Below are 18,017 nucleotides of genomic sequence, written 5' to 3'. Positions count from 1 at the left end.
CCTGGGTTCAATTCCCACCTCAGGCAACCGTCTGTGTGGAGTTTGCACATTCTCCCCGTGTCTGCGTGGGTTTCCTCCGGGTGCTCCGGTTTCCTCCCACAGTCCAAAAATGTGCAGGTCAGGTGAATTGGCCACACTAAATTGCCCGTAGTGTTAGGTGTAGGGGTAAATGTAGGGAAATGGGTCTGGGTGGATTGCTCATTGGAGGGTCAGTGTGGACTTGTTGGGCCGAAGGGCCTGTTTCCACAGTTAGTAATCTAAAAAAAAACAGCCTCCTGGAGCAGCCTGGTGTGCTGTGTTCTTCCAGCCTCCTGGTGCAGCCTGGTGTGCTGTGTTCTCCCAGCCTCCTGGTGCAGCCTGGTGTGCTGTGTTCTCCCAGCCTCCTGGTGCAGCCTGGCTTGCTGTGTTCTCCCAGCCTCCTGGTGCAGCCTGGCTTGCTGTGTTCTCCCAGCCTCCTGGTGCAGCCTGGCTTGCTGTGTTCTCCCAGCCTCCTGGTGCAGCGTGGCTTGCTGTGTTCTTCCAGCCTCCTGGTGCAGCCTGGTGTACTGTATTCTCCCAGCCTCCCGGTGCAGTCTGGTGTGCTGTGTTCTCCCAGCCTCCTGGTGCAGCCTGGTGTGCTGTGACCTCCCAGCCTCCTGGTGCAGGCTGGTGTGCTGTGTTCTCCCAGCCTCCTAGTGCAGCCTGGTGTGCTGTGTTCTTCCAGCCTCCTGGTGCAGCCTGGTGTGCTGTGTTCTCCCAGCCTCCTGGTGCAGCCTGGTGTGCTGTGTTCTCCCAGCCTCCTGGTGCAGCCTGGTGTGCTGTGTTCTCCCAGCCTCCCGGTGCAGCCTGGTGTGCTGTGTTCTTCCAGCCTCCTGCTTGTCCTCCTCAGATAAAATTCTATTTTGGTTGTTTTCTTCAGCCTGTCCAATGACAGATTTTTCCAATGTAAGGGCCCCCTGTGGATTCTAAAATTTATGTTAAAGCTTCACCTAACCCCCCCCTCCCACTGAACTGCAATCCCATATGACCCCACTTCTCACTGAACCATATTGGCAGGTATCAGCAAGGGGTTATGGGCTATCTAGAATACAATCAATCAGCTCCCCACTTGCTGGCTAAATCCTTTGAACTTTATTCAGTCCATGACAGGGTTGTACATAAGTTAAAATAAGTTCCAAAGGCCAGTGCAATTTCTTCTTTCCTGCTTCGTCCAATCATCTAGTTCTGGTTTGGTTAACCCGGTCTGTGCAATGAGCAAGGCGGGACATGGGCTGAGAGACACCCCATTGACTGACTGCCCAGAAGATCACTGTAGCACCATCGAGATATTGGAAAGAAGGCATGAGAACTGTTGTAATTTCTATAATGGCAACAGTCATGGTCTCCATCGATGACTGTATGACATAACAGCTTGTCCCACTGAGGCAAGGAGGGGATGGTAGGTTGAAAGAGCCTTGGGTGACAAAGGATGAGTGAAGATGAAGAAGGAAGCTTACTTAAAGTTGAAGAAGGGCTGATGCCCGAAACATCGATTCTCCTGTTCCTTGGATGCTGCCTGACTTGCTGTGCTTTTCCAGCAACACATTTTCAGCTCTGATCTCCAGCATCTGCAGTCCTCACTTTCTCCTTAAAGTTGAGGAGGCAAGGATCAGACAGGGCTCTAGAGGTAGCCAGGAAGGAACTGAAGAATAGACTTAGGAGAGCTAGAAGGGGACATGAAGAAGCTTCAGCAGGTAGGATTAAGGATTCTATGCTTATGTGAGGAACAAGAGGATGGCCAGAGTGAGTGCATGGCTGATTAGGAATAGTGGAGGGAACCTGCGCCTGGAGTCAGAGGAAGTGGGGAGGTCCTTAATGAATACCGTGCTTCAGTATTCACTACTGAGGGGAAATAGACTGATATGCTACAACAGATTGATGTTAGAAGGGAGGAGGGGCTGATAATTTTGAAAAATGTAAAGATAGATAAATCCCCGGGCCAAACAGGATATACCCAAGGTTATGCTGCAGTTCTATAGAGCCCTGGTTAAACTACATTTGGAATAGTGTGTTCAGTTCTGGTCACCTCATTGCAGGAAGAACGTGTAAGCTTCAGAGAGGGTGCAGAGGAGATTTACTAGGATGCTAACTGGATTGGAGGGTATGTCTTAGGAAGAAAGGTTAAAGGAGCTGGGGCTTTTCTCATTGGAGCGAAGAAGAAGACTTGATAGAGTGAATAGTCAGAGACTATTTTCCAGGGCAGAAATGGCTATCACAAGGGGGCATAATTTTAAGGTGATTGGAGGAAGGTTTAGGGATGATAACAGAAGTGGGTTCTTTACACAGACAGCGGCAGGTGTGTGGAATGCACTACCAGCAGTGGTAGTAGACTCCGATATATTAGGGACATTTAAGCGACTCTTGAATAGGGACATGGATGAGAGTTAATTGAAGGGTATGTAGGTTATTTTAATGTCAGAGTAGGATAAAAGGTCGGCAAAACATCAAGGGCCAAAGGCCTGTACTGTGCTGTCCTGTACTATATTATGTGTTCTACAGTTTTATGATTTAGAGACTAGTGTGGTTAGTTTCAGTTTAAAATTATAACATGTTTATCAGTTATTACAAAACATCAATTTTGTATTAGCAAATCTAAAGTCTGAATATTACATACCTCACATTTCAAAGATGCAGACCTGGTGCTTAGTATGACTGACCGATTATTTGCAATTGCCTCCATAGCTCTTCAAAGGTTCACTTTTAATGTTAAATATCACACAACACCCAGTTATAGTCCAACAAGTTTAATTGGAAGCACACTAGCTTTCAGAGCACTGATCCTTCATCAGGTGCTTGTGGAGGACACGATTTAAGACACAGAATTTATAGCAAAAGTTTACAGTGTGATGGAACTGAAATTACACATTGATAAATACTTTGATTGTTCGTTGAGTCTTTCATCTGTTCGAATACCATGATAGTTTCACTTCTTTCATGTCTAAATCACATTTTTTTTTAAAAAAGTGACATTCTCAGGTTAACTGTAATAATTGGTGTTAGCCAAACAATATGTTAGCTCCCTGCATTCTCTGTCTGTGCCATAATTCCCGCCTCAGGTGACTAACTGTGTGGAGTTTGCACGTCCTCCCCGTGTCTGCGTGGGTTTCCTCCGGGTGCTCCGGTTTCCTCCCACAATCCAAAGATGTGCAGGTCAGGTGAATTGGCCATGCTAAATTGCCCATAGTGTTAGGTTAGGGGTATGGGTGGGTTGCGCTTCAGCGGGTCGGTGTGGACTTGTTGGGCCGAAGGGCCTGTTTCCACACTGTAAGTAATCTAATCTAATCTAATCTAATCTAATATTTAGACTGATTCTAATCTAAAAAGTGAGATAACAGAGTCTTACATGAATTCATGCAGTTTTTGAGCAAAGTACAATGTATCTCTGTAAGTACAAATTCACCGCACAAAACCTGTTGGACTATAACCTGGTGTTGAGAGATTTTTAACTTTGTACACCTTAGTCCAACACCGGCATCTCCAAATCATCACTTTTAATTGATTTTATAAATAGAGCAATAGAATATAAGCAAATTAATTTTGTTAATCTGGTATAAACCAACCCAATTCTACCTTGATTATTCTTTCTCATTCTGAGTACTCCAAAGAGCTGAACAGGAGTGTTGGGTAATGGAGGTGCAGAGGAGATTGTGGAGAATTAGTAATTAGATAAATGTGCTAGATATTAGTAAATCAGCAGGACGGAAGGTTTCTCCTTCTGGTCCTGATGCTGCCTCCTGGGGAACACTCTTTGGTGTGGTCCTTCTGGGATTTCCTCTGGGATTTGATGCCATCACAGACATTTCAGATGTTACAGCAGCTGGCCCCCTGATTTCAAACACAGGGACAGCACCACACAGGAATAACCAAAAGCAGAAGAAAAATACATTCAGGTGTTTATTTGTGTTATGAAGGCATATGATGCAAATATTAACTTTCTAAAGGTTACTTGGACCCACTTATAAATTGATTTTTAAACAAAGTTATTTTGCTGTGGAAAAGGGACTGGGTCCAACAGCAACATTATCACATCTGAAAGGAGCAGGAAACTTGGATGATATCTTACAGACTGGAGAACTTTTCAAGAGAGATTGACTGGCCCACAAGGAAAGACTACTTTAGTTTTAACTCTGAAGAGCAAGAACTCATTACTCTCACACTGTGTTTCTTTATACTTCCTTTCTTTAAAGTGTAAGAGCCGAAAACTCATGGAACGTAATCTGTGTCACAAGGGGAGAGTTCCTGAAGAGAAGGTTTTGAAATCTACTGTGCACAAAAGGAATTCAGCCAGATTCCACTGCGCAAGGAAGACACCCAACAAACTGTGTGTGCAGAATGACCTAAGAAGCAGAATACAGTCTGGGACAATCATCACTTCTCTATTTCAGTAAGATTGACTATCAGTTAGTCAAAGTAGCTTCAAGGTAACAGTCTGGAGTTTCGACTCTTTTTCTCCTCTGACATGTTGGCGTGTGTTTTTGGTTTTGAAGGTCAAACATAAATTTGATTAATCCAAACTGTTGGCTAAAAGTCTTTGTGTCTTTGTTTGAATAAGTTTATTTGAGTGATAAACCAGTTATTTATTTACAAGAGAAAAACAGAAGATATCGGAGCAGATGTCAGCCATCTGCTAAATGTTAAAACCATTATCTTCAGGTTCTAATACTGTTTAATCTAGCTAAGGGTATGTTTAAGAGCATTACAGATCTCTGTATAGTTGATTGTGTCAATTTCCCTGTTGATTCCATTTTCCTATATTTCTTGTATTATACTTAACTTTTGAATGTTAAATAAATGCAGAGATTCTTTTGCCCTGAAACGCCTTCTTCATTTCACATTCCCTAAATAAGTCCAGTATCCAGAATCAGGGATCTGGGGGTGATTTGAACTACTTAAAAATCAGAAAATAACTGATTGTAAATCAGAACCCGACAGTCACTTGAGCAATACACGACTGAGCAGCGAGAAGGTCACCAGCAGATCACTAAAGAATGCGGAGGTAACAAAGATTCATGGCTGTGCTGACAAGGCAATGTATGCCATCCTGCCCTACTGGGAAAGGGATCTTGTTTCAAGCAGCTACAGATGTCAGCAATGACTAACTTTGAAGGTCTGAGCACCTGAGGCCCTGTTGTTTCATCTTGTTAAAAAAGTTGACTCCCTGCCTGTCAAACCTGAACCTGGGGTATCACCTCTATCAAGTTGGAGTCCTGTGTCTTTCCCCTCTATGCTGTGGAATGGAACACAGCTGGGGAGAAGGCAGCTAACATGGCTCATGTTACTCCTATTGCTGGTGCTATTCCTTTAATCCTCAGCAGAGGTCCAAGGTTGAGCTGCATAAGCTGCTTGCATACAGCAGTGAGGGGTCATAGCAAGAAAGGGCAGATAAAAGTTAAAAAAGTTAATGACATAGAAACATAGAATCAAAGAGATGTACAGCACAGAAACAGTCTCTTTGGTCAAACTCGTCCACACTAACAAGATATCCTAAATTAATCTAGTCCCATTTGCCAGCATTTGGCCCATATCCTTCTGAACCCTTTCTATTCATATACCCAACTAGATGCTTTTTAAATGTTGTAATTGTCCCAGCCTCCACCACTTCCTCTGGCAGCTCATTCCAGACATGTACCACCCTCTGTGTGAAAAAGTTGCCTCTTAGATCCCTTTTATATCTTTCCCCTCTCACCTTAAACCCATGCCCTCTAGTTCTGGGCTCCCCCACCCCAGAGAAAAGATCTTGTCTATTTACCTTATCCATGCCCCTCATGATTTTATAAATCTCTATAAGGTCACCCCTCAACCTTTGACTTTCCAGCGAAAACAGCCCCAGTCTACTCAGCCTCTCCCTATTATTCAAACCCTCCAACCCTAGCAACATCCTTGTAAATCTTTTCTGAGCCCTTTCACATTTCACAATATCCTTCCTAGATTAGGGAGACCAGAATTGCACACAGCATTCCAATAGTGGCCTAACCAATGTCCTGTACAGCTGCAACATGACCTCCCAACTCCTATACGCAATGCACTGACCAATAAAGGAAAGCATACCAAACCACTTCTTCACTATCCTGTCTACCTATGACTCCACTTTCAAGGCGCTATAAACCTACCCTCCATGAACTCTTTGTTTAGCAACACTCCCCAGGACCATACCATTAAGTGGATAAGTCCTGCCCTGATTTGTCTTTCGAAAATGCAGCACCTCATGTTGATTTAAATTAAACTCTATCTGCCACTCCTCAGCACATTGCCCCATCTGATCAAGATCCCGTGTATTCTGAGTACCCCTGTAATTTTGGTGTAATCTGCAAACTTGCTAACCATCCCTCCTATGTTCACATCCAAATCATTAATATAATTGACGAAAAGTAGTGGACCCAGCACCGATCCCTGTGGCACTCCACTGGTCACAGGCCTCCAGTCTGAAAAGCAACCCTCTACCATCACCCTCTGTCTTCTCCCTTTGAGCCAATTCTGTATCAAAATAGCTAGTTCTCCCTCTTTTCAGCCTTGCTAACCAGTCTACTATAGATTACATTCACTGCTCTGCCCTCATCAATCCTCTTTGTTACATCTTCAAAATACTCAATCAAATTCGTGAGACACAACTTCCCCCTCACAAAGCCATGTTGACGATCTCTAATCAGTCTTTGGTTTTCCAAATACATGTAAATCCTGTCCCTCAGGATTCCCTCCAACAACTTGCCCACCACTGAGGTCAGGCTCACCAGTTTATAGTTCCTTGGCTTTTCCTTCCCACCTTTCTTAAACAGTGGCACCACGTTAAGCAACCTCCAGTCTTCCAGCACCTCACCTGTGGTTATCGATGATACAATTATGTCAGCAAGGGGCCCAGCAATCATTTCCCTAGCTTCTCACAAAGCTCTAGGGCACTCCTGATTAGGTCCCGGGATTTATCCACCTTTATGCATTTTAAGATGCCCAGCAACTATAATATGGACACTTTTCAAGACGTCGATTTTTATTTTCCAATGTTCCCTATCTTCCACATCCTTCTCCACAATAAAGACTGAGGCAAAATACTCAATTAGTATCCCTCCCCCCTCAATTTCCATGACAGGTGAAATATTTCCCAAAAGTTGGAAATCACCTGTAAAGCAGTGAAAGCATTCCCTCAGAACCAGTCCCCTGAGTTCAAGCCTTTCACCTAGGCAAAGAGAAAAACTGTATGGTTTCTACTCTGCCAGTTTCATCAATCAGTGACACCTCAATGCACCCTTATCCTTTGATAAGATCCTTTGATCTTGGTGCACTCCATACAAACCAGGGAACCTGCAGCCATGGACTGATTAAAGGCTGAATGAAATGTACATTTAAATATTTAAGTAATAGGGTCAACATCTCAGGTGAGAAGAGGCCTATTGGCCAATCAAGTCTGTTTATCCAAAAATACATTATATCCTGCAGTAGTCCCACTTTCCTGCACTCAGCCTATTGCCTTAAATTGCATAACACTTCAATTGCTCATCCAAATAGTTCTTAAAGATTGTGAGTTTTCCCACCACAACCACCCTCCTCCGCATTCCACACTCCCACCATACTCTGAGTGAAAATGTTTTTCCTCAAATCCAGAAGTATATTCCAGTGAAAAGGAAGGACTGTAAGAAAAGGGGTAATCTGCCATGGGTGTCTAAGGAAATAAGGGAGGCTATCAAATTGAAAGAGAAGGCATACAAAGTGGCCAAAAACAGCAGGAAACTGGAGGATTAGGAAAAGTTTAAAGGTCAACAGAAAGCCACAAAAAGAGCTATGAAGAAAAGTAAGTTAGAACACGAGAAAAGAACTAGCACATAATATAAAGATAGATAAATATATAAACGAAAAAGGGTGACTAAAGTAAACATTAGTCCTTTAGAGGATAAAAGAGACATTTAGCTATGGGAGATGATGAAGTGGCTGAGGCACTGAACAGGTATTTTGTATCAGTCTTCACAGTGGTGGACACTAATAACATGCCAGTAATTGACAAAGAGACGTATGTAGGTGAGGACCTGGAAACAATCGTAATTACGGAAGAGGTAGTGTTGAGCTAGCTAATGATGCTAAGGATGGACAAGTCTCCAGGCTCTGATGGAATGCATCCTAGTGTACAAAAAGAGATGGCAGGAGAAATAGCAATTGCACTGGTGGTAATTTTCCAAAATTCGGCAGTCCCAGCAGATTGGTAAACAGCAAATGTGACATCGCTGTTTAAAAAGGGAGGTAGACAAAAAATGCAGAATTATAGACTGGTTAGGTTCTGTTCGCCGAGCTGGGAATTTGTCTTGCAAATGTTTAGTCCCCTGTCTAGGTGACATCCTCAGTGCTTGGGAGCCTCCTGTGAAGCGCTTCTGTGCTGTTTCCTCCGGCATTTATAGTGGCCTGTCTCTGCCGCTTCCGGTTGTCAGTTCCAGCTGTCCGTTGTAGTGGCCGGTATATTGGGCCCAGGTCGATGTGTTTGTTGATAGAGTCTGTGGATGAGTGCCATGCCTCTAGGAATTCCCTGGCTGTTCTCTGTTTGGCTTGCTCTATAATGGTAGTGTTGTCCCAGTTGAACTCATGTTGCTTGTCATCTGTGTGTGTGGCTACTAAGGATAGCTGGTCGTGTCGTTTCGTGGCTAGTTGGTGTTTATGGATATGGATCGTTAGCTGTCTTCCTGTTTGTCCTATGTAGTGTTTTGTGCAGTCCTTACATGGGATTTTGTACACTACATTCGTTTTGCTCATGTTGGGTATCGGGTCCTTCGTTCTGGTGACTTGTTGTCTGAGAGTGTCTGTTGGTTTGTGTGCTGTTATGAGTCCTAGTGGTCACAGTAGTCTGGCTGTCAGTTCAGAAATGCTCCTGATATATGGTAGTGTGGCTAGTCCTTTGGGTTGCAGCATGTCCTCGTTCTGTTGTCTTTCCCTTAGGCACCTGTTGATGAAATTGCGAGGGTATCCGTTTTTGGTGAATACCTTGTATTGGTGTTCCTCTTCCTCTTTTTGTAGTTCTGGTGTGCTGCAGTGTGTTGTGGCCCTTTTGAACAGTGTCTTGATGCAACTTTGTTTGTGTGTGTTGGGGTGGTTGCTTTCATAGTTTTGGACTTGGTCTGTGTGTGTGGCTTTCCTGTAAACCTTTGTGGTGAATTCTTCTTTCGGTGTTCTCTGTACCATCACGTCTAGGAATGGGAGTTGGTTGTCCTTTTCTTCCTCTCTAGTGAATCGGATTCCTGAGTGTGGCGTTGATGATCTGGTGTGTGTTCTCTATTTCTGTGTTTTTAATGATTACAAAGGTGTCATCCACATATCTGACCCAGAGTTTGGGTTGAATTTGCAGTAAGACTGTTTGTTTTAACTTTTGCATTACTGCTTCTGCTATGAGTCCAGAGATCGGTGAGCCCATGGGTGTTCCGTTGATTTGTTCGTATATCTGGTTGTTGAATGTGAAGTGTGTTATGAGGCACAAGTCCAGTAGTTTAAGTATGCCATCTTTGTTGATAGGTTCAACGTCTTGTTGTCTGTTATGTCTGTCTAGCAGGTTGGCTATTGTTTCTCTGGCTAGGGTTTTGTCGATAGAGGTGAACAGTGCCGTTACATCGAATGAGACCATGATTTCTTCCTTGTCTATGTGTATATTTCTGATGATGTCCAAGAATTCCTGTGTTGATTGTATAGAGTGTCTGGATCCGCTGATCAGGTGTTTCAGTTTCTGCTGTAGTTCTTTAGCCAGTTTGTGTGATGGTGTCCCTGGTAGTGACACTATGGGTCTGAGTGGGATGTCTGGTTTGTGCACTTTGGGTAGTCCATAGAATCTGGGGGTGTTGTTGCTTTCAGGTTTCATTCTTTGTAGGTCAGACCTGGTTATCTGTCCGTTTTTATGTAGATTCCTTAGTGTGTTGTTTATCCTATTGGTGAGCTGTGGGATGGGGTTAAACTCCCTCTTTTGGTAGGTGTTGGTATCTGCAAGTAGTTGTTGTGTTTTTGGAGGTACTCTGCTTTGTCCAGGATGACCGTCATTCTGCCTTTGTCTGCTAGTAGTATGATTATGTTCTTATCGTTTCTTAGTGATTTTAGTGCTTCCCTCTCCTTGGTGTTGAGGTTATGTGTTTGTCTTTTTCTTGTTATCAGCGGTACGATACTTTGTGTCACTGTTTGTTGTGTCTCTTCTGTCAGTCCATTGTTCCTGAGTGTGCATTCTAGTGCTGCTGGGAAGTCTGCTGTCTTGGCATCCCTATGGTTGCAGAAGCGCTTCACAGGAGGCTCCCAAGCACTGAGGATGTCACCTAGACAGGGGACGAAACGTTTGCAAGACAAATTCCCAGGTAATTAGGAAGGCAAATGGAATTTTGTCCTTCATTGTGAAAGGGATGGAGTTTAAAAGCATGTTGCAGCTGTATAGGGTGCTAGTGAGGCCACACCTTGAGTACTGTGTACAGTTTTGGTCTCCTTACTCGAGATAGGATGTACTGGCACTGGAGCAGATGCAGAGGAGGTTCACTAGGTTGACTCCGGAGTTGAGGGGGTTGGCTTATGAGGAGAGGCTGAGTAGACTGGGATTATATTCATTGGAATTTAGAAGAATGAGGGGGGATCTTATAGAAACACATAAAATTATGAAGGGAATAGATAAGATAGAAGTAGAGAGGACATTTCCACTGGAGGGTGAAACTAGGACAAGAGGGCACAGCCTCAAATTTAGGGGGTGCAGATTTTGAACTGAATTGAGAAGCAACTTCTTCACCCAGTGGGTTGTACATCTATGGAATCTCTTGCCCAGTGAAGTAGTTGATGTTATCACAGTAAACATTTTTAAAGCTACGATTGTTTTTTTTGAACAATTAAGGGATACAGTGAGCGGGTGGGTAAGTGGAGCTGATGACACGAAAAGATCCGTCATGATCTTTTTTACTTAGGTTCTAAAACTGCCTTTCACTTTAAAATTATGCCCCTTTGTTGTTGACCCTTTTTTTCACGGGGCACAGCTGTTTTCTGTTCACTCTGTCCACACCTTTTAAAATCGCCTACACTGCTACCAGGTTTCCCCTCAACCTTCTCTGTTCCAAAGAAAACAACTTGACCTTATCCAGTCTCTCTTCCTAGCTGAATACCCCACCTGGAGCAACAACCTGGTGAATGTCCTTTGCACTTCCTCCAGTTCAATCACATCCTTCTGATAGTGTGTTGACCAGAACTACACCCACTACTCTAACTGTGGCCCCACCAAAATTCTGTACAGCTGCAATATAGCCTTCCTGCTCTTATAATCTATGCCACAACTGATGAAGGCAAGTATCTCATATATTTCTTAACTATCCTGTTAACCTGTGGTACACCACCTGCAAGGCTCTATGGACCAGCATCCCAAAGGATCTTGATCAGATGGGCCAATGGGCTGAGAAGTGGCAGATGGAGTTTAATTCTGATAAATGCAAGATGCTGCATTTTCAGAAAGCAAATCTTAGCAGGAAATATACACTTAATGATAGGTCCTAGGAAGTGTTGCTGAACAAAGAGACCTTGGAGTGCAGATATATAGCTCCTTGAAAGTGGAGTCGCAGGTAGAAGGCGTTTGGTATGCTTTCAATTATTGGTCAGAGTATTGAGCACAGGAGTTGGGAGGTCATGTTGTGGCTGTACTTGGTTAGGCCACTGTTGGAATATTGTGTGCAATTCTGGTCTCCTTCCTATCAGAAAGATGTTGTGAAACTTGAAAGGGTTCAGAAAAGATTTACAAGGATGTTCCCAGGGTTGGAGGATTTGAGCTATAGGGAGAAGTTGAATAGGCTGGGGCTGTTTTTCCTGGACCGTTGGAGGCTGAGGGGTGACCTTATAGAGGTTTATAAAATCATGAGGAACATGGATAGAGTAAATAGGCAAAGTCTCTTCCCTGGGGTGGGGGGGTCCAGAACTACAAGGCATAGTTTTGGGGTGAGAGGGGAAAGATATAAAAGAGACCTAAGAGGCAACGTTTTCACTCAGAGGATGGTACATGTATGGAATAAGCTGTCAAAGGAAGTGGTGGAGGCTAGTACAATTGCAACATTTAAAAGGCATCTGGATGGGTATATGAATAGGAAGAGTCTAGAGGGATATGGACCAAGTGTTGCCAAATGCGACTAGGTTAGGTTAGGATATCTGGTTGACATGGACGAGTTGGACCAAAGGGTCTGTTTGAGTGCTGTACCTCTCTATGACTCTATGACTCTATCTCTCTGCTCCTCTGAGGCTTCTCATGTCCTTTCATTCACTGAGTACTCCCTTGTCTTGTCCCTTCTTCCAAAGTGCATCACCTCAACTTTATCAGAGTTAAATTCCACCTGCTAATGAAACCCCCTTCCAGCTACCCCACATCCTCATCGATATCACATATGAATGTCACAAACAATAAAGGAACCTAGCACTGATCCCTGAGATTCGCCACCGCACCGAGCTCCAGTCAGACAAACAGCCTTCTACCACCCATCCTTGGTCTCTTGTCATGAAACCAATTTTGGATCCAACTTTCTAAGCTGCCCTGCATCCCATGAGCAGTTTCCCACATGGGATCTTGTCAAAAACCTTGCTGAAATCCAGATAAACCACATCAACTGCCCTCCCCGCACTCGTACACTTGGTCACCTTCCTGAAAAGTTCCTCCAGATTTGTTTGGCATAATTTCCTTCAATTGATTATCCTTCATCAAACCTTGCTTCTCTAAATTAAGATTAATTTTCATCTACACTACCCTTCTCCAATAATTTCTCTACCACTGATGTTTGACGCACTGGTCTATCTCTACCACCCTTCTTCGAAAGTAGAATTACAGCCATCAGTCCTCTGGAACTTCCACTGTGGCCAGAAAAGATTTAAAACATTGTGTCAGGGCCCATATAGTTTCTTCCCTTGTCTCTTCCCTTTCTTTTTGGAAGCTAAAAATCTGTTTTTGTATTTGAACTCAATTCCAAATCACTTCCTCCTCTGTTTCCCTCTATGTTGAGCTTCCAACAGCATATCCCCTCCATCACAAAGACTACCCACTCCCACCTCCATAATATAACCCTTCTCAGCTTGTATCTTAGACCATCTGGGAGAAAGTGAGGACTGCAGATGCTGGAGATCAGAGCTGAAAAATGTGTTGCTGGAAAAGCGCAGCAGGTCAGGCAGCATCCAAGGAACAGGAGAATCGACGTTTCAGGCATAAGCCCTTCTTCAGGAATTCCTGTAGAAGGGCTTATGCCCGAAACGTCGATTCTCCTGTTCCTTGGATGCTGTCTGACCTGCTGCGCTTTTCCAGCAACACATTTTTCAGCTCTGATCTCCAGCATCTGCAGTCCTCACTTTCTCCCAGATGGTCTAAGATACAAGCTGAGAAGGGTTATATTATGGAGGTGGGAGTGGGTAGTCTTTGTGATGGAGGGGATGTGCTGTTGGAAGCTCAACATAGAGGGAAACAGAGGAGGAAGTGATTTGGAATTGAGTTCAAGTACAAAAACAGATTTTTAGCTTCCAAAAAGAAAGGGAAGAGACAAGGGAAGAAACTATATGGGCCCTGACACAATGTTTTAAATCTTTTCTGGCCACAGTGGAAGTTCCAGAGGACTGATGGCTGTAATTCTACTTTCGAAGAAGGGTGGTAGAGATAGACCAGTGCGTCAAACATCAGTGGTAGAGAAATTATTGGAGAAGGGTAGTGTAGATGAAAATTAATCTTAATTTAGAGAAGCAAGGTTTGATGAAGGATAATCAACAGGAGGAAATTATGCCAAACAAATCTGGATGAATTTTTCAAGAAGGTGACCAAGTGTACAAATGCGGGGAGCGCAGTTGATGTAGTTTATCTGGATTTTGCCCGAAACGTCGACTTCGAAGCTCCTTGGATGCTGCCTGAACTTCTGTGCTCTTCCAGCACCACTAATCCAGAATCTGGTTTCCAGCATCTGCAGTCATTGTTTTTACCCCTTTGGAGAGATATGGGCCAGGTGCTGACAGGTGGGACTAGATTGGGTTGGGATATCAGGTCGGCATGGACAGGTTAGACCGAAGGGTCTGTTTCCGTGCTATACATCTCTATGACTCAATGACTGTATCTGTGGTGGGAAATCAGAACACACGCTTCAGAACCAGTGACCCATTCTGAGGAAGGGTGAAACGTTAATGCAGATGTCTCTCCACAGATGCTGCCAGACCTGCTGAGCTTTTCTAGCAATTTCTGTTTTTGTTTAAGATGTTATATATTCTGGCTCTTTCAAAAAGTAAAATTAACTCCACATTCATATCAAGAGAGGTGAGCTGGTGTCGTTGAACTGCATGGGTTGTAACCATGTCTTGCACCTATGTAGTGACAGTGCAAAAACAGACAGCCGTGAACGCTTGCACTACCGGTAAATATTCTCGACTAGGAAAGAATCGCCAATGCCTCTTCTGCTCACTTCTCCCACTGGGAAAGAAGTTTGGGTTTTGGGGAAGGAAGTGCAGTGGGTTCGGGCTGGTAGGGTCAGGCCTTAATTAAGACCTAGACACAAAATTCAACATAGTGTGTTAGCAGGTAACTGCTGCAGCAAACTTTAGAGCAGTTAGGAAGTGCACAGTTGACTCCTCTTGATATTTATGTGGCTTAATAATTGGTGTAAGATGTTAATATTAAATGAGCATTCGCTGTATAAAAATATGTGACAACTCTTTGTTTATTAATAACTACTGTTAAGATTTTGGTACATGAAGCTTGTGGGAATATTATCCCCAAGGGAAAAACTAAATGAAGTTACTTCTTGAAAATATTATTCCTTTTAATATTCTTTACCTGAAGACTAAACTTTTGTTTAGGCGTTTCCATTATTTGCTCTAAGCTGTGCACTGTTTGAGTAACTAATTGTACAAAGAACAGGGCAGGAAGATCTGAAATCAGATAATGTATCACTAATTTGTTTCTTGAATGTGTTCAGCATGCTGCATGAATCTATGGATACCAGTAACCCTTTTATGTTTAAAGTGAACATCCATATTGTATGAGCTTAGGTGTTTTCTAACCAACCTGTTCAGACATGTTATTGCACATCTCTAAACAGGTGGGAATTAAACCTATATTGTGGATGGCTGTAGGGAATCACACAGTCGTGTTTCATGTCGATTAGATTCCATTTTCCACCCATGTAAGACTTTAGGGAATGCTGGAACGTGAGAACTGATATTTTCCTTAGCTTTTTGATGCTAACCCTATATTAATTCTTGCGTAATTTCTCCTCCATCAGATGGTCTAGAGCTTGAAGGTCTATTTGAGTTTCATTAACATGACCTTCAAATTGGCATGGACCAATGTGGACCGAAGGGCCTATCTCTGTGCTGTAGGACTCTATGATGCTAAATTAATACATGTTGATTAAGTGATTCCTTGAAGAAATTTTTCATGTTGTTTCTGCATAATGCTTACATCCAAAAGTTAGGTTCTGGCTTTGTGTTTTGCTATTTTATAAAGTTAAAAGATTTTGCTGATTTTCTTTGTCCTGAAAGGTGTTGCCCTTTGAGCCAGTCGAGTACACATTTAATGTTAATTGTGATATTTCCCATTGTATGATGATTTGTTATCATTGTAAGTAGGATACTACCTTTAGAATAGTTTCCTAGAAGATCTAGTGGGTCATTTTTCAGGTTGACAAGCTGTGATTAGTGAGATATGGCAAGGATAAGTGTTTTTGCCCCAGCTGTTCACAATCTGTATCAACAGTTTAGAGAGAGATAAAATATAAAGATTTGAGATTATTCAAAACCAGAGTGGAAGTGTGAATAGCGAGAAAGATGCAAAGATGCTGCAAGAGGAATAGAATGTAGGGAAATAGATGGTGACATCTTGAAAAATGTCAGTATTACAGAGGAGGAAGTGCTGGATGTCTTGAAACGCACAAAGGTGGATAAATCCCCAGGACCTGATCAAGTGCATCTGAGAACTTGGTGGGAAGCTAGAGAAGGGATTGCTGGGCCACTTGATGATATACTTGTATCGTCGATAGTCACAGGTGAGGTGCTGTAAGAGTGGAAGTTGGCTAATGTGGTACCACTATTTAAGAAAGGTGGTAAGGACAAGCCAGGGAACTAGATACCAGTGAGCCTGATGTCAGTGGTGGGCAAGTTGTTGGAGGGAATCTTGAGGGACAGGATTTACATGTATTTGGAAAGGCAAGGACTGATTATGTATAGTCAACATGGCTTTGTGCATGGGAAGTCATGTCTTACAAACTTGATTGGTTTTTTTGGGGAGGTGGCAGTGGGGATTGATGGGGATGGAGTGGTGGACGTGGTTGGTATGGACTTCGGTGGGCCGTACGATGGGGTTCCTCCATGGCGGACTGGTTGGCAAAGTTAGACGACATGGAATACAGGGAGAACCAGCCAGTTGGATACAGAACTGGCTCAAAGGTAGAAGACAGAGGGTGGTGGTGGAGGGTTGTTTTTCATGCTGGAGGCCTGTGACCAGTGTAGTGCCACAAGGATTGGTGCTGGGCTAACTACTTTTTATCATTTATATAAATAATTTGGATGTGAACATTGGAGGTATAGTTAGTTAGTTTGCAGATGACACCAAAATTTGAGGTGTAGTGGACAGTGAAGAAGCTTACCGCAGATAACGGGATCTTGACCAGATGGGCCAATGGGCTGAGGAGCAGCAGATGGAGTTTAATTTCGATAAACGCGAGGTTCTGCATTTTGGGAAAGAAAATCTTAGCAGGACTTGTACACTTAATGGTAATGTCCAGGGGAACGATGCTGAACAAAGAGATTTTGGAGTGCAGGTTCATAGCTCCTTAAAAGTAAAATCTTGGGTAGAGAGGATAATGAAGAAGTTTGTTTAGTATGCTTTCCTTTATTGGTCAGAGCATTAAGTGTAAGAGTTGGGAGGTCATGTTGCGGCTGTACAGGATTTTGGTTAGGCCATTTTTGGAATATTGCATGCAATTCTGGTCTCCTTCCTATCAGAAGGATGTTGTGAGGGTTCAGAAAAGATTTACAAGGATGTTGTCAGGGTTGGAGAGTTTGAGCTATGGGGAAAGATTGAATAGACTGGTTGACTTTGCTGGCCAGTCTGCCATGGAGGGGCCTTGTCGAGCGCCTTGCTGGGGTCCATGTGGAACGCATCTGCCGCTCTGCCCTCATTGATCCTCTTTGTTGCTTCCTCACGGAACTCAATCAAGTTTGTGAGACATGATTTCCCATGCAGTCAAGATTGGAATGGTGCTGGAAAAGCACAGCAGATCAGGCAGGATCCAAGGAGCTGGAAAATCGATGTTTCAGGCAGGAGCCCTTCATCAGGAATGAGGCTGGGAGCCTCCATGGTGGAGAGATAAATGGGAGGGGGTGGGGCTGGGGAGAAGGTAGCTAAGAGAACAATAGGTGGATGGAGATGGGGATCAAATGTGTTTCAGAACATAGTTGAAGAGCTTCAGGGCAGAGGAGATGACCTAGGGGTTGTGGTGAGAGAGAGACTAATTGAGATCTTTGTAGAGAGAGGAGGAGAACTTCTTCAAGATAGGCTTCTATCCCTAATCACTCCTTGCCTAGAACATTGGAGGCTGAAGGGTGACCTTATAGAGGATTATAAAATCATGAGGGGCATGGATAGGATAAATAGACAAAGTCTTTTCCTGCAGTGGGGGAGTCCAGAACTAGAGGGCATAGATTTAGGGTGAGAGGGGAAAGATATAAAGAGACCTAAGGGGCAACGTTTTCATGCAGAGGGTGGTACGTGTGTGGAATTGAGCTGCCAGAGAAAGTGGTGGAAGCTGGTACAATTGCAAAATTTAAAAGGCATCTGGATGGGGCAGATGCATAGGAAGGGTCTGGAGGAATATGGGTCAGGTGCTGGCAAGTGGGACTAGATTGGGTTGGGATATCTGGTCGGCATGAACGAGTTGGACTGAAAAGTCTGTTTCCGTGCTGTACATCTCTATGACTCTATCTATGATCTCACCAAAGGCTTGCAAACCTCCTCTATTACAAATATTTATCTGGTTTTCTTTTAAATAGTGTAATGATCTTGCTTTCAGCCTCCT

At 43.5% G+C, this 18,017-nt stretch overlaps 1 protein-coding gene across 1 annotated transcript in view; it reads right to left on the bottom strand.

The window, feature by feature from the left end:
* Window positions 1-18,017, bottom strand: part of LOC140494087 (CMP-N-acetylneuraminate-beta-galactosamide-alpha-2,3-sialyltransferase 4-like) — a 206,610-nt gene that overhangs the window by 70,569 nt on the left and 118,024 nt on the right. The window lies entirely within an intron of this gene.

This window comes from Chiloscyllium punctatum, chromosome 23 (genome assembly GCF_047496795.1).
Source record: "Chiloscyllium punctatum isolate Juve2018m chromosome 23, sChiPun1.3, whole genome shotgun sequence".
NCBI classification, from domain to species: domain Eukaryota; kingdom Metazoa; phylum Chordata; class Chondrichthyes; order Orectolobiformes; family Hemiscylliidae; genus Chiloscyllium; species Chiloscyllium punctatum.
Note: the sequence above shows the minus strand (reverse complement) of the source record. Positions and strands in the feature narration are given on the sequence as shown.